The sequence below is a fragment of the Anser anser genome (assembly GCF_964211835.1).
Source record: "Anser anser genome assembly, chromosome: 21".
NCBI lineage: Eukaryota > Metazoa > Chordata > Aves > Anseriformes > Anatidae > Anser > Anser anser.
The window spans coordinates 9,080,315-9,101,143 of record NC_139742.1 but is presented as its reverse complement, the minus strand read 5'-3'; the positions used below and the strand labels follow the sequence as shown (position 1 = coordinate 9,101,143).

Genomic DNA, 20,829 nt, shown 5'->3' with positions numbered 1-20,829 from the left:
AACAAATTTAGCACTTAATGCTCTGAAGAGTAAACACTTAAATGCCCTATCATCTGCCCAAGTGCTTTGTTTATTATTCAGAGAAGCCAAACTGAAGCCGTTTTCCATGGAGATGTAGTACCTCCTTCAGATTAGCCTGCCTAATTAGATCCTGGTTGCACAGCGCTTCGCTCGGGAAGAGGTGCTGATGAGGGGAAGGCGAACAATTGCTCCCAGATGCTGAGCCTTGGCTCCGGCTGCCTGGGCACCCCAGTGTGCCGGGCACCGTTCGGGGACCAGCCTGGGAGGACCAGGAGGCTGAGCATCCCCAGCTCTGGGACAGCCTTGGAGGGGACAAGGGACAACCCCCAGCCACCAGCTGCGGATGCCTGCAGGTACAAATTGGACCTCAGGCAAGGGCCAGCAGCTTTCCATGAGTTATTTGTCCCTGGGCTTAAAATGAGGAGGGAAGAAGCCGGTTGAGGTACTAAGCAGTGGCAAATGCCACTCATGAATGGTGGCTGCCGTAAGCAGTACTCCCCGAAGCATAAAAACTCCAGCCTCCCATTTATAAGCTATTAAAGCTGTTACATCCCATAATGGACATCCTCAGGTGAAGGAGACAAACAACGGAAAATGCTGAAATGCGACCGCAAAGCTAGACACAATAACAGACACGGCACAAGAAGGATATGACATGGGGAGACAAACAGGAGCAAAATTTATGTCACCGGAGATTACAAGGGCATCGTATATCACCGACGGAGACGGGCTCCGAGCACCAGCGCGAGGAAAAGCCTCACCTTTCAGAGAAAAACCTCCGAGCAACAACAACGGCCAAGGAAAAGAGCAGAGCCGCGTCCCTCGGCAGCACGTGTGCCTGGGGAGCGCTGGAGGACTCGGGAGCAAAGAGAGGGAGATGCAAAAATGACACGTGGCCACCTGCGTGGTGCTTAGTGTGATAACACCCACTGATCCCGGGCTTTTAGTGGCAAAAGGATAGGAAGTGTTTAGTGAGGAGCTAGCAGGCACCCGTGCGGTGACATGAAGGCTGCTCGGGTTGGCACCCCCTGGTCAGAAAGTGAGTGTTTTGGCCCCAAAAGGTTAACCCTGTTGGTTTTCGCCCTGCCCATCACACGCTGCCACTCCAGCGCCCCCGAAGCACCGAGCAACTCCACAGTCAGGCTCTGGCTGAAGGGTTTGGCAAGGGGAAGGCAAAGGCTGAGCACATCTAACCCCAAAACTTGCCACGAATCCTAGCCTACCTGATGAGAAAGGTCACAAGCAATCGAGAAAGAGGTCCAGCTCATGGCAGCCCTCTTTGGAACGACTCTAAAAATGCCATGCGCCCCTGCTGAGAGAGTCTGGAGAGGAAGGTTTTGTCAACAGCTCATGGGGATTGGCAGTTCCTGCATCATCTGCCTCATGTGCACCCAAAAAACCTGTAAGTAGCCATGACAATTCAGGAGCAGCAGAAGGGTGTTGCCCTTTGGTTGGATTTTGTGTGCTGTGAGTACTTTGGACTTTGTTTAATGCCACAACGAATTGCCGGCTGCTCGTCTTCCAGCCCAGAACCTTATTTTATTGTTTGGTATGAACATTTGCATACGTGCGATATCTGCCGTGCTGCGGAGCACCCCAGCCCCGCACCTCGGAACTGCTCTTGCAGGAATCAAAAACCATCAGGAGAGGCTGGATATGGCCGTTGCCATACCATAGGCGGGCAAAGGGAGGATTTCCAAGCAATCGTTGCCTGTGGTCACAAAACAAGCCCAGTTTCCAATCATTTCTGGTGCAGGCAGGGCCGCTGCCAGCCCGCCCCGGGTTAAGCAGAGAGGAAGGGCTGCCTCTTGCTCCGCTGTGCCTGCCAGGCAGGAGGAGTCCCAGCAGCAGCCCGTGATGGAACAGGATTTAAGCATCAACCTAAAGCAGGGTGACTGCTGCAGGAACAGAGGAGTCCTGCAGGACTCGTCTGCTCGGCTGTAAGTCACCCGCAACTCCCAGCTCTCATTATTTCACTCCCAGCCAGTACACCAGCAGTCGTACTTCAGAGCGAAAACTGTCCTACTTTCAAAAAACTAAATGCAAGACGTGCTTCAGATCCCTATTGTCATGTGCGTGTGCTTCCAGTCAAATAGACCTCCCCCGGCCTGGAAGATTTCCCTCCGCTCCTGGCTTAGAGGAGCTGCACCAGGCACTTGCCCCAGAGCCATAAATTGCCAGCGAGGCAGGGGCAAGATTACTTCACTGCTGGATGAACTCACCGCTGGGGCATTTCGGCCCTTTGTTAAGTGCTCCCCTCCGCGGGCTGGCTCTGTCACCGGCTCCGTGGGGATGGGACACCCTCAACCTCCCCATCACCAATAAAAAATGCCTTTTCTCCCGCAGCCGCACAAAGCAGCGGCTCTGCCTCTTCGCCCAGAGGCCAGCGGCATGGCGAAGCCCCCGTCCTTCCCCCTCGCACGCAGAGATATTGCATTCATTCATCTCGGGGGCCGCAGCGTGCTCGCAGCCTGACAATATATTATGGTGATGTAGGTCTTCATTTCGCGCTGTCAGGGACTATAACAACTGTATCTATTACCCAGGGGGGCTAACGGGGCAGCTTTCCCCGAGCTCGGTGACCTGAGCCCAGGGTAATGTCACCGGGGGTCCCCTGCCCCTGTCCTGCGCGGCGCCAGGAGGAGGGGGCAGCGGCCGGTGGTCCTGGCATGGGACGGGCGCAGGGAGGCAGGAGATGGATGGCTCCGAGCGCCGCGAGCACAATGAAGCAATTCCACCCAGCAGAGGCTCATCAATCGCCGGGCTCCGGCGCAGCATCCCCGCCGCTCGGCCGCGGCTCGCCCGGGCGATAGCCCAGGTGTGTGGCTGTCATGGAGATAAAAGAGGCTTAATTAAGACCCAATAAGCTAAGTGATTTGTTATCTTGGTGCAATATATTACTCCAGCCTATCGATCCCAGAAATGCACGTGTGTCCGAGGGCCGCTGACAAGGCCCCATCCCTCCCTGGCGAATACATGCCCGGCACGCCAGCCCCGGCTGCTTGCTGCAGGCAGGGGACAGGGACCAGCCTGCAGCAGCTCACTGCTTGTGTACGCACAGAAATATCAGGATTTGCTTCTCCCGAAGGAAGGAGTTGCTGAAACCTGGTGATGCTCAGCTTTGCCTGAAGGCCAGCACCAGCAGTGGGCATGGCACGGGGGCTTGGTGTGCCGGGACCAGGGTTTTATACCTTGTCCTTGCGGAAACTCCAGCGTATTCCAGAGCCTTGGAGGCTTCTCTTGAAAGCTCCACTACTTTTCTGCTCCCGAAGCCGGCCTGTGCCATGTGCACCAAAATGAAATGGCCACAAGCTGGTCTCCACACCACGAGCCCTCCTAAATCTGCTTGCAGCTGAGCTTAAGGACAACATTCCCTGGTAGCATCATTTGCAAGTCTGTGCTACCTGCAAGCTGCAGTGCCACACTGGGACTGTCCTGTTCAGCATTACCTTGGCAGCTGCCCAGGAAGGTCCCCAGCCCGGGCAGGTGGGACAGACACTGGAGCAGGAGCAGGTCTGGAAAATGAGAAAAAAGCCAGTTTCCATAAACCAGCCACAGCTCGTGTCCCCGTCCCCAGCAGGTTGATGTCCCCCGAGCACTCAGCTGGACTCTGCACACCCCAGCATAGCGTGCCCGCGACCGTGGCATTTCAAACCAGCCAGCACCGTGCTTCCCCTGAGCTTCCAAAATGCTCCCTTCCCTTCCCAGCCCAAACCAAACCATTTATTTTTCAAAACTTTAAGGCAGGGGAGTGAGGGGGAGAGGGAGGGGAAACCAATTCATTTAACATTCAAAATGTTAAACCGCTCAAGAAGCTCTTTGATCTTTTGAGGTTTTGCTGCAAAGGGAACACCCTTTCCCCATTGGTTTACTGACTCACGCTTATTACTTCAATGCAGAAATATCCTTTATGTCAAGTGTATAAATATCCAGCTCTAAGCCTCAGAAGCCTTTTCCTTTTTTCCTTTTTGTGTCTGTCTGTCTTTCTCTTTTTTTGCAGAAGCGTGTTTCGTGCTCCCCTGGAGCTGCCTGCACTCTCTCGCAGTCGCTGTGGCCCCTGGCTGCATCCAGGGCTTCCCAGCAGGAAAGCTGGGTGCTGTGCGGGGGTGCCCTGCTCCCTGGGGTGCACCCTGCCCAGTGCCATCCTCCCCAAACCTCCCAAAGCATGGTAGCGGGCTCCATGCAGCCCTGGGAAAGCAGACAGAAGGCAGGAGCAGGGAAGATGGTAGAAGAGATTCGCAACGCAGCCCTGTTTCACGGGAGGATCCCGGCACGCCCCTATTTACAAGGACGCGCATCTGCTGGGAGATGCTGCCTGCCCCCCAAATTCCGAGGAACGGTCGTAAAAAGGGGCGTGAGCCCGCCGAGCCCCAGCACTCCCATGTTTTCTGCCCGCACCGCTGGCACCGCCGGGCTGCGGCTGGGGTTCAAAGTGGCCACAGGTGCCGAGGAAGGCCCCGGGGCAGAGCCGCGGCTGGCACGCGATGCCTTCGGCGCCCACGCGCCCGCCACCCAGACCTCCCGCAGCGGGGTCTGGAGCCAGGCTGCGGCTGCGCCTCCCCGGCCGCCCCGCGACTTGGCCTAGAGCTACGTCTGCCAAGGCGCCTCTGCAAACAGCGGCAGTGGCGGGCGAGCCGGGGCTTGAGGAGCGGCGCTGGGGATGCAACGCGACAGCTTGCCCCCCCCCCACCCCAGAGCATCAGCCCCTGATCTCCTGGGGGTGGGGGTCTGCGCTCCCCCTGCTGCTGGACTGAGCTGTAGGGAGGGGGCCAGCACCCGCCTGCCTCCTTTCGGCTTCCCGAGGGAGATGTCCAACACCAGCAGGAGCAGGTTGGCCATTAGGATGCCGTGGGACGTGTCAAATAACATGTGCTTAAAGTCGTGCCACGGCTTAACAGCCCTGACTTTGCCTCCCCAGCAAGGAAAGCCCCCAGTAGTCAGCAAATCCCAGCCCTCAGCACTCAGCCAGGTGAAGCTGAGACCTTCCCGATGGCATCCCCAAAACGGGACGGCTTTCCCCATCTGGGCAGGCCAAGAGGGAGGCTTGGCCGAGAGGGGCTCGTGCTGTGCCACAGCTCCATCAGGGATGTGCATTCACTGCCCGGGCAGCACGCATCAGCACAGCAGAAAGATACACCCAACATCAGTCCTTGTGCTGCTCGTGGCAATCCCGAGCCCTGGGAGCATCCCCAGCCCCTCACCCATCCCTGGCCATGCTGCTCATGTCCTCTGTATGGACCAAAGAGGGCAAAACCTCCGGGCTTTGTGCTCCCCAGCTGGGGCTGCCAGGGCCCCCAGACATCCCTATCACCGTGCCTGCGTTCGCTCCCATCCCGGCGCAGCAGCGGGCACGTGCTTTCCTTTCCTTGCCTTGCCTTCTCCCCGTGAAGGAGGTCACACCCTCTGATTACCTAACAGCAGCCGGCTCTCGGCAAAGCAAACAAACTTGACATTCACATAACCTGCCGCTCTCTCTCCGGCAGGGATTATTAAGTCATTAGAGTCTGTTAGCAAATTTTCCCAAATACCTTTTGCTTCTTCCCAGGGGCACCTTGATGGTTAATGATCCCAAACTGCTGGCTGGGCTGAAATTCACCCACCCCAGTCCAGCGACCTGCTCCAGCCGTCTCCCCAGAGCTGGGGAGGGGGCGTTTGGGGGCTACCCCAAGGACATCCCCCCGTAAGGATGCTCAGCTCCGAGGACCCCCCAAGCAGCAGAGAGCAGCCCAAGCTAGGAGGGCTGGCGGATGCAGCAGCCCAGAGAGGTCAGGGGAAGGAGAGAGGTGCCCCCCCAAGGAGGGAGGTGACCCCCATCCTCCCTCGGTAACACACACCCGCTTTTCTCCTTCGCTGAGCTGGCAGCCCAGGGCGATATTTCTAACAGGCAAGTGTATTGCCTAACTGGAGACAGAATAAAAAATAATCATAAAAAACCAGTCAGGCAGGCCAGTTCAGTGGAGAGGAGATAGGTTTCACCCACCTGCAGCTGACTTGCCCTCTCGTTCTCAGGCTGAACAGTGTGTACATCAACAGCCTGATGATATGCAGTTTGGTAACACACGGCAGCATGCCGGCCGTGCCCTTCCCCGGGCCCAACATCCCTGAGAACGAGCAGCCCTGGCCCGAAATCCACCAGCGGGTTTTGCATCGGGGATTTGCACCTCAGAGCCCTTCGAAGGCGGATTTCCCCCAGGAGAGGGGCTGCATCCCCCCCGTCCTGCCACGTGCACTTGGCACGGTGCTGCGGGAGGCGAGGAGCTCGCAGGTATTCCCGGCATCTGCTGCCTCTCCCCGCGGTGCTGCTGGGGAGGCTCTGCCAGCACACACCGAGGTTTCTGCAGCCCAGGGGCTTGGCAAGAGGGAGCCAGGAGCTGAGGAGCAGCCGGTGCCCAGGGGCTCGCATGGCACAGCTTGTGTCTCCACCTCACCCACCTCCCAGGTTTTACGTTTGTTGTAGAAGTGAGCTCTGAAGGAAAGACTCCAGGCACCATCCAAGGTACAGGCAAGCAAGGAGCCCCAGACTTCTCATATTTTAGCCCCATGACTTTTAAAGCAATCCTGCACATTTAAAAGGATTCAGGATCGATTCAATAATTACAAAACCTTCATCTATTACTATCAGTATCAGTAAAACCAGCAATAACAATAAACCAAGTGCTACCAGACAGCACCTCCAGGTAGCTCTGTGCAGAAGCACGCTTTGTTTGGCTGAGCCCTAGACAAGCACTGCGTCGTTTCACTCTCCATAAAACCTGCAGCCTCCAGAGCCTTCCAGCAGCCCCAGCGAGGCTGTGCTTTCCACCCCGAGCCATCGCTGTTTTTGCTGCCCCAGAGGACTGCGTATGAGCAGCGTTTTTCGGGAGGGGAGTCACCCAGGTACGGCGGACGCTGGGTACGGCATGTGCAGTAACCCCGTCCCCGCATTCCTGGAGCTGCCTGCAGCCACGGGGGAGCACCCGCACCCACCCGTCCCACCAGCAGCTGGGCAGGTCCCCAGCCCCTGCTGCTTTTTTGGGCCCAACTTTGCTGCAGTCCCCGAGGTTACGGTATACGTGAGAGGGAGACAGAGCCTCTCCCTGCTGTCAGCTACCACCACCATTAAGGCGTCGGAGGATGATGAGGGAAACGGGCGGTGCTGGGATGGGGTTACAGAGATGTGTCAGCAGCGATAATCTTCATCATGGAAAACCCTCTGATTTCCCAGGCAAATGGAAGAACCTCGGTGCTTTCGGCAGACGCCGGACCTGCCTTTCCTTAAAAACTGCTCCCTGGATTGCTGCGGGCGCGGAGCGCAGACGGGGTCTGTGGCCGCGGGGGCGGCCGGGAACACCCTCGCCCTGGGAGCCGGCTGCGGGATCGGCAAAGCGAGCCCCGTGCAGGTTCCCACCTCCCCACCCCAGCCTGAGGCTGCCTGCACCAGCAGCCGGGGCAGCAGCAGCCCCTCGAAGCGCGGCCCCGTGTCCCCGGTTTGGTGGCAGGTGGCACCCAGGACACCCCCCCAGCCCCGAGGGGCAGGACGGACCCGGCGTGGGAACCGTGCTCCTCGCCAAAAGGTGCTCGTGGAAGGCGCTTTGTCACATCAGCCTGTTTGCTTCCAAAATAAATCTCCCTTTGAGGCAGGTAAATCTCAGGCGGAATCTGTGAGATACCCTAATGTGGCATTAAGCTGAAGTTAAGGTTATATTCCTCCAGGGATGCCAGATGGGATTTGCTTTCCTTGAAGACAGGACACGTATTTCAACTCTAATGGGTTGATGGAGCCCCTTTTATCTTGTAAATATGAATGAGGAAAGGGGAGCTATTAAATAAATGGAGGGGTTTTACCTGAACCTTTTTCCCTGTCATTGGTTTGGACTGTGTTAAAGACCTTTGTTTTCTCAGTGGAAAACTCGCTCAATCATTCAGAAAGGGAACTAAATGCCTTTTGAGAACATAACCTTTATTTTCCAGATAAATGGTTCACTCAGAGCAATTTGCATGTGGAAAGCTAGTGTATAGCACAGTGAAAAAAAATTATATTTAAAACCCAATAGTAATGTAGGTCATGATACAAACTTCTACTGCTGAGACGTCTTCTCTGGGGCTGGGAAGTTAGGGAGCTCAAGGCAATTAGAAAGGATGGGAAGGTTTTTGTGCGGGAGCTCTGCTTAGGGCTGAGATGGATGAGCGAACTAATCTTCATCGTCCAGATAAAAGGCAATGGGTGCTGTGCAGATACACCTGACCAGACAAACTCTGCAAATTGTTCCCCCAACCCAAGCCCACCCTGCAACCTTCCTCCCTGAAGCTGGGCTTGCGAACCCATCACATTCCTTCTCTCTTTTTCCCAAGCTCTTTCCAGTGTTGGTGCCACCAGCAGTGACAGTCTCCGGCACCCATCACGCAGATCCTGGTGGCGCTTGGACACCTCTGCCCCAGCACCAGCCCCACAGCCCCGCACTAATGTGACTGCTGCAGCTACCCGAGGGAGATGCCGTGGCCACATCGGTGGGACATGGACAAGGCACTGCTCCTGGTATCTCACCGCCCTCCAGCACTGGGTTTCCCTAAACCTCTGAACTCAGAGCACCCCAAAACTTCCCGGAGTGGCTCCTCACCCCCCGTATAATGGTTTGCCTGCTGAGAACAGACCCACTCATCCAAGACTCCCTGTACAGTTCAGAAACAGTCCCCAGACCTCCAGGATTCGCAGCCCCTGGCCTCGAAACCACCGCGACCATCCCCTCCGAGAGGAGGGGACCCCAGGCGTGCCCCCACTATCACGGGGGGAGGCAGAGCCACAGCCCTGGGAAAGGAGCTGGAAGCTGCCGAGAGCAGCTGCGGCGGAGAGCGGTGCCAACTCCAGCTGCTTGTTAATTATGGTAACATGTTGTCTCATGTACGCACCTCCGCGAAGACGCTCTATTAGCTTGATAAGTATTTAACACTTGGCACGGGGGGGAAATTTCCACTTAGCATCCAGCAGGGCTGAGCAGCAGGGGGGCAAGGTGGCACGGGCAGGGCACTCGGAGAGGGCGCGGGCAGGGCAGGAGGCGGCACGGTCCCGGGACGGATGGGGATTAAACGCTGCACGGGCACGGTTAGCACTGCCGGCAGTGGGATCGTGCAGAAGCCGGGCTTTTGTAGGCTCCTGCCACCACGCTGTGTGCTTGTAGCCCAGAGCTGCCCCGGTACAAAGCCCAGGCACTGCTACGGGCTTAATCCACCCTGCTAATGGGTATTGTAGCTGCTGGAGCTTTTCTTCAGCAGGCTTTTCTTGTTCGCTTTGCATGGCTGGCCCGCTGTGTAGCACCTATTGTGCTGGCAGGGGAGGAACTGTATAAACACGCTTTCAGGTCCCGCTCACAAGACATCTTCATCTCCGGAGCTGCCTTCTTTCGTCAGGGTCTCAGGAGAAGGGGACAGAGGCATCCCTGGGGACAGCAGCGTCTTCCCAGAGCCGAGGGGAATAGGGAGAGCTGGGACCCAGCCAGCACTCTGCAAAAAAAAGAGGCTATTGTTGCAAAAGTCGCACTGTGCAAGGACATTGCCCTCCAGCATGGCCAGTTCTGTGCAGGGATGGGGGTGACCAGGACGTCCCCATCCTCGGGGCTCATCCCAGCCCCACGTGTGAGGACCACGAAGCCAGTGCCAGTCTGTCGTGCACGCCACCTGCCTCAGCAGCAGCACCTCCCCTCTTGGATAGCAGGCTACATCAGCCTTTTCCGTGTGTTTGAATGCAGATAAATCTTTTGTCTGAATCGAAATCAGTAATTATGAGTCAGAGTTAGCACGGAGCGGATGAGTCAGGCGCAAAAGCATTTTTGCCTCGTACCCTCAAGGTCTAAGATACCTCGCTCGCCTGAGCCTCCCGTGTGTGGTCTTCATTCAGGGTTTTCACAAACATCATTAGCAATCCACGAGCGAGTTCGGCAACAACCTGCAGCCAAAGCTGCCACCTCCTCTGCAGTTCCCCAGGGTGGGAAAACACCTGGGAGATGCATAGGTGGCCTTCGGCTCCGCGCTGGGGATGCAGCAGGAGGGATGCCGAGCAGGGCTGTTTCCCAAGGCCTGATGCCACGGTGAGCGCCAGCCCCGAAGCCGTTCCCTCGGATGGCCGAGCCCATCCCATTCCCAGCACCTTGCTGGGAGGTGGCTGCAGGAAAAGGGCGCTCTGGTGCCAGGGCACGGGCATCTTTCCCTTTAGCAGCACAGCCCCCACCGACCTGGAAGACCCCAGCACAAGGATCCAGCTTCCCAAAACCACCACGAACCCCTGCACCAGCACTGAGGGAGGCTCCAAGAGGGGTCTGGGGGGCACACCACAGCCCAGCAGCCTGCCCCCCCAGCCCCGCCTCCCTTTGGGCTGTGTGCCCCACAGCTCCCCCACAAAGACTTGCGTTCACTTGCTCTGGAGGGCCGTGGGTTATTAGAGGGGATGTTTTATTGACGGGTGGGGCTGGTTATAGTTGGAGGTTGTCTGCCCACTCCCTTTGATGCCCCAGCTCATCACCTTACCCCATCTCCTCTCCTTACACCTCTGTGGAATTTAACTCCATCCTTCCCTCCCGTGGCTGCTCCTCCTGCAAGCCAGGCTTGCGCTAGGGGAAATGTTCAAGCCCTCAGAGGTGAGAGGGGCTGTGGGTTTATTTATTCACCTAGATGCAAGGCGGGAGCTACCAGGCAGCAGCAAATATACTGAGCTGGTCCTGGGACGGACCCCGTAGCTGGGACATTTGAAAAAGGCACACGTGCAGGTCAGCACAGGGGCTGCAGGGGCATGGGTTGTAGCCATGGAAAATGTCACAAAATAATGTCTTTAGAGGCTCTATCCCCATGATGCTGGAACTGGCCAATAGCTCCAAAAGTTATTAGCGGGGGGAGCACAGCCTGAGACGTCCGTGCACCCTGCTCCGTGCTGTCTGGAGGTGCCACCCCAGTGCGAGGGCTCCCTGCCCGGTGCCACGAGCCAGGGCTGCGCGTGCACAGGAGGACTCCGCACGTTCGTTATTTGGGCCATTTCAGAGATAAAAACCCCGTCAGCATAACACGAGAAGGAGCCGTCAGCCTCCAGCTCTGCATCCAGGAGATTAGCCCAGTGAGCGCGTGTTTGCTTTCTTTTCCTCAAAGCACGCGAACCCCCAACAAAACAGACTTTGTTTACCGTCCGTCCTGTAAACCGCTTAGGCAGTCGGAGATGAGCTGAAAGCCCAGACGAGCTGCAGAGTTACAGCCAGCTGTGGTTTCCAACGGCCGAGTTAGGCACCTCTGAAACCTGAGGTTTGTTAATGAAGGTGCCCGCTGAACCATAACGGGTGCGGTAATCACCCAGCTCCGGGCAGCGGGCACCTCTGCCACGGCCCCGCTGCGCACCCGGCCGAGCGAGCAGGGCAGCTCCCGGAGGTGAGGGGGGAGGCTAAGGTCATTGCCCACGATGACAGGTCGACGGCTTCCTTAGGCGGCTGGGGGGAGATAAGAGACCCCAAGGGTCACCACCGATAAGAAATGGAAAGGCTCCAGGGTCAAGAAATAATTACGTGCGAAGGGCGACGCTTCCCTCCTAAGCGCTGCATCCGAGGACCACCAGGGACACCGAGCTGCTTGTCAGGGTGAGTTCCAGGTGAGGAGCTGGTCCCTTCCCAGCTCAGACCACTGGAAGGAGCTGGAGGAGGTGGTGTCCTCCTTCCTAAGCCCCCAGGTTGATCCCAGTACCCACCGCCAGTGAGCGATGCTGGGCTGTGCTGGGCAGCTGGAGCTGCGCAGAACCAGGAGCCCACAGCAGAGATGAGACCCCACCAGGCAGAAGGGCACCAGGAGGATGAAGGACGGGCTCCAGGAGAGCACCACAAAGCACGGAGGGGACCGCAGCACCTTTGCAGGGGTCCTGGGGACCCTCTCCAGTGAGAGCCTGGACGTGTCCTCCTCCCCCTGTCCCCAGTGCATGGCCCTGACGGGTGGACGTCATCGCCTCGCCAAGGAAACACTCGCTGGGAGCTTTTCACACCTGGTTTTGTCTCTTGAAGTTTCACACCAGTGAATAACTGTGACCTCAGGAGGGGAGTGCATCAGCTATATTTCCCAAATATCAGCAAATTGTGTGAGAGAAAGAGATATGCTAAGGGGGCAGACTGCTCAAACCATTACCATCCTTCTTAGTACCACTTAGCTGAACCGTTAAAAAGATCCAGGGCTCCCAAAGACAATTAAGCTCAAGGGAAGCCATAAATCTCAATAAACATCAGGCCAAGTTTTCTTCACTGCTTGAAACAACAGATATAATTTCATTGGTTACTGAGCTCATGCTCCCAAAGGGATTTCAGATAAAAAGCCACTTATTCAAAACACCAAACCCAGGCTTCTCCTGTCTCTCAGGCTACCGAGGGGTCAGATTTCCCAGCATGGGAACATGTGCCCCGCGGTCTGCAGAGGTGGAGTTTGACTGCAGAAAACCTTTGCAGATTTATGGTGTCTGCAGCACGGCGCTGCGACCTGGCACCGGGGTCAGCGGCAGGCACCTGCGTGCTAAGGTGGCCCTGCCTGCGGGGACACAGTGGGAGGGGGGGGACGTGGGCTGCTGGAAACAGCTTTCTGCCCACATCATCGTCATGGGCGAGCAGGGAGGGTTGGCAGGACATGGACTGGTTGAGGATCTCTGCTCTGGGCTGCTCCCATGGGCTGAGGCCTTGCATGGCCACAGCTGGAGCCTGGAGGATGCGGTGCATCGCCAAGCTGCGTGCAGCTCTGGTCTCCTTATCCCCCATGTAATTGGGGAGCCTAAATAAGTGACCCAGAGTACATCAGCTCTCCTTGCTGCTCCGGGGGAAAACCGCCAGCTTGTCCTTGTGTTGGTTACCCAGCCCACAACCAGCTGCCCCGTCCACGTCCTTTTCCCTGCAGACACCAGAGCATCCAAGCCCCGTGCCAAGGAAGCACGCAGCAGCCCGAGGAGCCTGCACACCAGCCTTGCTGGGTTTTTCCAGCAGGTTTTGCGTGTACAGGGCTTGTCCCCCAGTTTTGACAGCTCTCTGCAAGGTCGCTCCCTTCGCCAAGAGCCGCTTCCTTGTGCTTTGATTTAAGTTCTTGCATGCTTCTTGTATTGATTTCTCTCAGATGTATTTTATGGGGAATAAGCACTCAAACCAGAAGGCCAGGACCTCCTGCCTTGTGCACAGCATAGTAATGGATGAGCTCCTTCTCACGCTTCCTCGCTCTCCCTCCCCTTCTCCCACCTTTTATTTCATCCAAATCCAAACGCACCGGGGTGAAGGATGGCAAACGCACAGACACGCGAGCTTTCTCCCCCCAGATACTCTGCTCAGTGAGCCAAGCAGGGGATGGTTCAGGAGGGCTGCTTTCAGATGCAACGAGAAGCTCTGCTGCCAGCTATTGCCGCGAGCTTGGGCTGCAGATGGTTTTCCCCTCGCAGAGATGGCATCAGCTCGCTGCCAGCGCCCTGAGCAGCCACGGACCCCACTGTCTGCAAAGGAAGGCGTCCTCCCTGCTCAGCCTCTAACCTGGTCTTAACCCCAGGGATTCGTTCATCCTCTGGTGGTCGCCTTGGCTCTAACACAGCACTGCTTGGAGAGCCTCAGGAAGCGTTGTGAAATGCATCCAGTAACAGTTTGTACTCCTTAATAACTAGTGTCAAAGACACCTTGACATTATTTAAAGCTTAGAAGCTAAAGAGTGTGGAACCAACTCAAACCTAAGCTTTTTCTCCCCAGGCCATACCCATGCTACTTTACCCTCTCTGTGATACAGAAATGCTCCAGTAAGCAGTAGGGATTTTGTCCTCACACCTTTTTTTCTGCTCTCTGCGGAGCCAGCCTCAGACCAAACACATCCAAACATCCCAGGGAAGGCATTTCTGCCAGCACAACCAGAGGCAGCCTTGGCCCTGCAGTGCTGGCATCCTCCTTAAAATCCAGGCTCGGAGGAGACCCAAGGTGTCCCCTTTAGGAACAGGGTGTTGCAGGGAACAAACCTCAGCAGACCGAGGAAGTTCTCTCCTGTGTTAGTAACCCAACTGTCTGTGAGCCGTACTGCTAGCATCGGGTTTCCCAAAATCCCGAATCCGGCCTGCTGAAATAACGACACTGTTATAAAAATGAGGGATTCATAAACCCTCCGCAATATATTTCCATTTGACGTTGTAAGCCTAGCTGAAGAGTCAGAACTTGGAAGGCGGCCTTCTCTCTGTACACAGGAGGAATAAAAACATTATTATTGTTTTTCTCAGTGAACTGCAAAGCCTGTTTTTAAATGAAACCTGAGCTTCCCATCTAATCACGTGCTTCCAGGAGCTAGAGCTTTCGGAAGCCCAAATACTTTGAAACTCTGGATAAGACCATTAGAGTTGCTTAATTTCCTTCATGTCCATCTGTTTCAGTTCAGCTTAGTTGCTTCTGTCCCAGACAAGACATTTGGCTCTTCTAAATAAATCTTATAGCCCATTTGGATTAAAGACTTTCTGATGCAGCCTCTGAATATAATCCCTCTGATTTGCATCTCAAAGAAATTGAGTTAAAACCAAGTAAGAACCATACACGGAGCGCTTGGAATCGCTAGGGTATGTGAGCACTCACGAGGTCCCATATGGATAAAGGCGCTTTTGTTTTTAATTTCTCATGAACTCCCCCGGTCCTACGGCCCTGGTCACACCAGGCACGCTCCGGGGCTTTCAGAGCAGACAGGGCGAGAACACAACTGACTGCTTTTGCTCTCGTCCAAGGCTTGAGTTTTGCACCCGAGAAACCGAGAAGGCTGCAGGGAAGGTGTGAGACGCAGCGAGGAGGTCAGGGGCAGCAGATGCCACCGCAGTGACAGCCGAAGGTGAGTGACAAATAACGTCAGGGCTGGATCAGGTTGGGTGTCACGCTGCTCGTTAGCTCTTAATAGGTGCTTTTTGCATCAAGAGAGATCTGAGAGCCCGTGCTCAGAGAAGAGCGTGGCGTGCTCGCGAGCAACACCCAGAGCACGTCGATCATCTTAAGAGGCGGCACTGACAGGGGCCCTCGCTGTGCTTTCCCAAGGCTGCTCAGCGCCCGTCGCTGGAAATGTTATCTCATTTTTATTTTTTTTTGCAGGAGATGCCTGGGTCATGGGATGCCCTGGTGCTATTCCTGGCCGTGACGCGTCTGCCTTCCTTTACCCTTTCTGTGTCCCAGGGTACCTGTCTGCGAAACCTGCCTTGCGAAACGGCTGAAACATGCCCTGAGATTCCCCAGATAAGAAGATCCAGCCGAGGGCTGCTGCTGTCTTTATCTTGGCAGCAGCCCAGGTGCTCCCAGGCTGCAATAGATGATGCTGATGTCCCACCAACTCACCTCGCAGGCTTTAATCAGAATGTGGAGGGGCCTGTGCTGGGAAGGGGTGGGAACAACCGCTCCCACTTCCTCACCTTCTAAGCAGTAAAGTCCCCAAAAGGAGAAAATTTATATAACCATTAAAACAAACAAACAAAAAATTCACAAGAAACATTGCACCACCACCAGGACTGGTGCTCCCCCAGTTTCCCACCAGTAGGAATCCCACAGTGCTGGGGCAGAGCAGAGGGGGGCTGTGCCTGCAAGCCAGTGGGGTGCAGCCCCACAGCACCGGGGGCTCTCCAGGGTCTTGGGGTGCCCCCATACAGGAGCTGCCTTCAGGGCAGGAGACAAACAGGGTGATGGGTCCTCATGGCGGTGAGGCCACAGCATGGCCACCTCACAATGGGACAGAGCTGTGCAAACAGCAACATAACCCTAAGAAAAGGGATGGGCTCGACATATTGGTGAGCCTCAGAGCACCCCCCCCAAACCGCCCCCCGTTCCTGCCTCTGCTCTGTGATGGGACACTGAGTCACAGAGCAGGTAGGTGGCTTGGATACCAGCCCCACAGCTCACAGGGCTTACATCAGAGGATTAGAGACACGGCAGGGTACAGGCAGGAATCCCAGGTGCTGGGGCAAAGCAGACACCCACGCTCCTAATGATGATAATAATTAATCACAGGGGAGGAGGGGACACGGCAGAACTGCCCCAGCCTGAACCCTCACCCACAAAAACCTCATTTTTTCTGGATGCAGAGAGCCTCCCTCGCTTACCATGGAGAAGCAAAGGACACAGCCAGGCTGCTCCAGCACAGACCATCAGTGCCTCAGCTCTGAGGACATTACAGAGCCATTAAAAGCCAAATTCATTTCCACAGCTGAAACCAACTACCCGTAATACAGTATCTCTTGCAGCTGTGGTTCAGCGTGGCACCTGAGAGCTGCGAGGTTAATGACACAGGGCTGTCAGCAGCCTTAATTATATTCCCATTTTTCCAGGCCCTGATTAGCTTTAGAGCTCATCTGGTGTCAGAAATTTGGTGCCTAAGCTTTGACAAAAGTGTTTCATTATTACTTAATAAACGGGCAAAAAGGGAGTGCACGTCCTTAAGCCCTGGCTTGTAAAAGCTTCCTTTTTTTATTATTATTTTTTGTTTAACCTCACAAAAGCTCTCCTGCCCTGCTCAGCCACCCTGTGTTGACCTGCCAGGAGCCCCCACGCTGGGATGCTGGGGGGCACCCCCCCAGCACCTCCAGCCCCGATACCAAATCCCCCCCAGTGTGCTCTGCTGAGCTGGGAGCCTGCTGCTCCCCATCAGCTGACGGCCAATTAAAAAGAATCATTTATTACTGTTATATCGCCCCTAAAGTGGGCCAGGTGTTTGCATAAAAAAAATCAAGAGATTTAAAAATAATAATAATAAAAGCACAAGCTTCGAATCAAAGCTCCAAATGGCTTAAAATCTAAAGCAGGGCTTAGGTTGTTCTTGAGATTCAATTTCCTCCAGCCCTCAGTGAAGTTAATTAACTCGAATATTAATAATAGTGGTGAGAAGGAGCCTGTAGCTTTTCGCTCCATCCCGACAAGCCCAGCCTGCCCTCTGCTCCGTCACAAACCTCGCCGCTGAACCACCGGCAGCTCCCTGCCCTTGCTCAGCCCCACAAAGGCAGGCTGGTGCCCAGTTCCTGGTGGCTTCCCCCCCTTGTAGCTCCTAGCCTGTGGCCCTTTTCCTTTTGCGGGAAATTCCTGGGGTGAAATCAGGGCAGACAATCACAAAATATCCTGCCCGCGCTGGGGCAGGGAAGGCACTGCCTGCATGGCTGGGTGAGGCGCTGAAAACCAAGGGGTGGCTCTCCAGCATCATCCCCAAAAGTCCCCCCCGGATTTATGGGCACCTCTGGCAGCTTCTCCACTGCTTCTGTGAAGCCTGGACTGGGCCAGCCTGGAGATTATGGGCTGGATTTATGGTCCTGCTTTGCTGTTAGTCTCTCCATGGGCTTGGCTATTGCTTGTGATCAAGGACGGTCCCGGTGACGATATCCTTGACCTGTGATCAGTCGGAGCCACGGAAGTTTCCAGCAACTTAAGCCACTTAATATTTAACTTCTGTGGTAGCTTCTGGAGAACGATACGATATAATTTTGGCTTTGCAAAGACAACTTGGCTCAAAGGAGCTGACTGCAAATCATTAGCAGGACTGTTCTCACCCCGGCTCCTCGCCTTTTAATTGCCAAGCAGGGCGGCATGAAACGTTCGTAGCGAAAAGCTGCAGCCACACGAAATCTGCCTCGTTTGAGGTTGTGTTCCAGCAGGGCGGCGTGTGATGGGACCCAGGCTGATATTAACAGGGCCACATCCAGCGTCTGCAGGGGTGCGAGGCCTGGAGCTGGGCTCGGGAGTAGTCCAGGGTCTGGAGACGGATGCCGAGCAGCGATGACTTTTAACGAACGGCCTCAGCTCAGCAGAAAGCACCCGAGCAGGAGGGATGGGGTATTTTTGGCACAGCCCCACTGCCATACCTACTGCTCTGTGTGTGCCTCTCCTGCCTGGCCTTGTGGCTGCAGGCTGAGCACGCCAAAATGGGTTCCTCTAGATGGGGAGCGCGGGGAAGGCTGCTGATTTCTGCTTGGAAAATCACGGTTGAAACTCACCCACCTCCTTCCCCTTCCCTTCCACCTCCCTCCCACTTGAAGAAAACGTTGGTGGCTTTGGGGATGCACACAGCTGGAGCAGACACGACCTCCCTTAGCTCCCTCGGTGGATGAAGCCGCCCTGCAGCGAGCTGCCTTGTCCCACCGCGGGTCCTAGGGAGCAGGGCAGGACTTTGGCCCCGCGGCACCCGGCCAGGCACGGGTCAGCCAAGCGCCTGCCGCCCTCTTCCCTGGCAGGGCCGGGTGGCGAAGGGCGAGCAGCAAGGCTGGCGGCAGCGCTGCTCCCTGCGCCGAACCCTCCCAGGCTAATAACTGCATTAATTAGCGCACACGGCCCCTTCTGCCCACTGTAAATCTCCATTAGCCATAAACTGGAAGGGCCATAAAAGGGAGTTTACGACGAACCCACAAGGCGATACGCGGTTGAATCCTTCGCTCCGTTGCAGTTGGCAATAAAGCCTCCTTTTATTGTAGCATATACCCTGCCCTCGAGATAACGTACAAGGCCCAGGGCTCCTCGAAGGAATGATGCAGGGCCATTTGTTGCACTTTGATTTGCTGCGGAGCCGGGCGGAGGTGGGAGAGCACAGGGATCCGGCTAACAGGCTCCGCTTGGTCCCGGCACGGCCCTGAATCACCGCCGCGTGCAGCACTGCGGGGAGAGAGCCCCTGTGATTTTACATCATAAACGTTGCTCTGCCCTGCGGGGGAGAAAACTCTAGTAAACAGTGAAAAAAAATAATAATAAAAAAAAAAAGTTCTCCGTTGATTAAGAAACACAGCGAAATCTGTCCTATGAGAAGTCAGTTCTCAGGCAGCAATATGTTGGGGTGGTGTGATGTGCAGGGGTTAATGTTTAAGCTTCTGTTTTTGTTTAGAGTAGTCAGCAGCAGATAATGCTGTATATCCGCAAAATAGGCACGGATCCATTGAGAGGCACGAGGTCCAGGCCATGAAGAGATTTGTAGGCTTCAAAGTCCCAGGCAGGCCAGTACAAAACAAAAAATAATAATAATAAAGAAAAACAAAAGAAAAAAAAAAGAACAAGAAAAAAAAATTACCAAAATGAAAGTAGAAAAGCAAGGAAAGATGGATATTTGCAACCTGTGGGGTACCAAGGGACCCTGCCAGCCCAGCCCAGCAGTCCCAGTAAAGCTGTCCTGTTCCCTGCTTGCCCCCTGGCAAAGTTTATTTTGCTGGGGGGCAAATATCACCCTAAGCTGCTCAGGCTCAGAGGGCAGAACAATTTTGACCCACCTACGCCCATTCCTGATCCCTGGCTTCCTTCTGGGCGATGCATTGAAGCCCTAAAATCAGAACCTGAAGTCCTTGGGCGTACAGAACCCTGCGGGAGGCAACAACACGCTCATTAATTCAAGCTCAGTCTAAGGCTGCTGTAGACACGGGTATGAAATCATCAGTTTTATTTAGTTCAGCAGTTAGGTATGATTGTTCTGAACTGCGATTCAACCCTGTTCTCTTATATATCTGGCAGTGTTAAAAGTAACAAGTCTATCACCTCTGGAGCCATTTCTCTGTCGTTCGCATCCTTGCTGGAGCCGCAGTGTTTTGCTGGAGGGCTTCATCTCTTCTAGACAGCCACCTGTCAATTATCTGTCTCCTCAATAAATAAAATAAGCAGCCAGTGACTTTTTTTTGTACATAAAAAGTAGCTGTCCCTCCGTGTTTGCAGTAAAGCTGGTGGCACCGCGATAGGAGGAGGCAAAGCGATGGGCTCCAACGCTGCGGTTCGGACTTTGCATCAAGCTGAAATTCAGCTGCGTGGCATCCCCTCACACCGCTCCCTTTATGCTGGCCGGCACTGCCGGGAGGAGATTTATATTTTCCCTGTACACGCGGATGGTTGTCGAGCTCCAAAACCAGACCCACCGTGCACAGACCCACCACCAACAGCCTCTCCTGCCCTGGTCTCTCCCCATTTAGATCCTTTCCCAGTTGGGTTTGCAAGCCAGAAGCACTCTCGAAATCAAAGGGAGAAAAAATGACATGCTGGGAGAGTCCACGAGCACCAAATCCCTGGGCCTGGCTTTTTCAAGATGCGTATTCCGCAGAGAAATTACTCATTGTTTTTTTGTGGCTGTTTTACAGAGACAGAGAAAGAAACTGATGCAATAGAAGATCTTCACCACACCGTCTGAGCAATGCACCTCGCTCCCGATCCGTGACACCCAGCCTGCTCGCTCCATTTCTGCAGCGAGACCCAGCCCGGGCTCTGCTTTCCCTGCAACCAAGGGGTCTGCGAGAATGGCTCCGAAATCGGCCCTGAGGCTACCTCAAACCACCCTGTATGGACACTGAGGCTTTGGGGAAGATGGGGAGCCTGGCGAGGCCACCCCGGGAACCTACAGGTGGCCTTGGATAGGACCTTTGGTCTGTGCTGTGCCCCCTGCCACCACCAGGTCCCTCCTGCAGGGCTGCTCCTGCTCCCCAAAGCTTCTGCTCCCGAGTGCCCGGTAGGCAGCAGGGCCGTAACAAACATTACTCATCCGCAGCCAGTGCTTACCAGCTCCAGCTTCTAGCAGTCGTGCATGACGCATATGTTTACCACCAGTGGGAGGGTTTTTTTTTATATATATATTTTTTTTTTTTACTGCAGTAAAGTGTCCCTGTTTCTGAGGACAGAGGAATTATTACCCACCGCTTTCATGGTATAATAAAGAGCATATGTTGTACCCTGCATAAATTTAGCTTCTGATCTGATGAGCAAGGAAATTTTTTTTTTCCCTTCTCTGCCCCTAAATGTATAGATGAGTGCTTACATTCATCCTTAATGGGAGCGGGGAGGGGGAATGCTTGGTGCGGAAAACGCACACAGGCACACGCACACAGCCACATGCACGCACGCG

The 20,829-nt window shown here is 55.2% G+C and overlaps 1 long non-coding RNA gene across 1 annotated transcript; it reads right to left on the bottom strand.

Moving 5' to 3' along the window:
- Positions 1-12,061: 12,061 nt before the first annotated feature.
- LOC310884791 lies at positions 12,062-17,197 on the bottom strand. Its single transcript, XR_014574409.1, has 2 exons — positions 16,085-17,197; positions 12,062-15,403 (listed from the first exon to the last, which is right to left on the bottom strand). It is a non-coding gene; the product is annotated as an uncharacterized lncRNA (long non-coding RNA).
- Between the last annotated feature and the right edge of the window lie 3,632 nt (positions 17,198-20,829).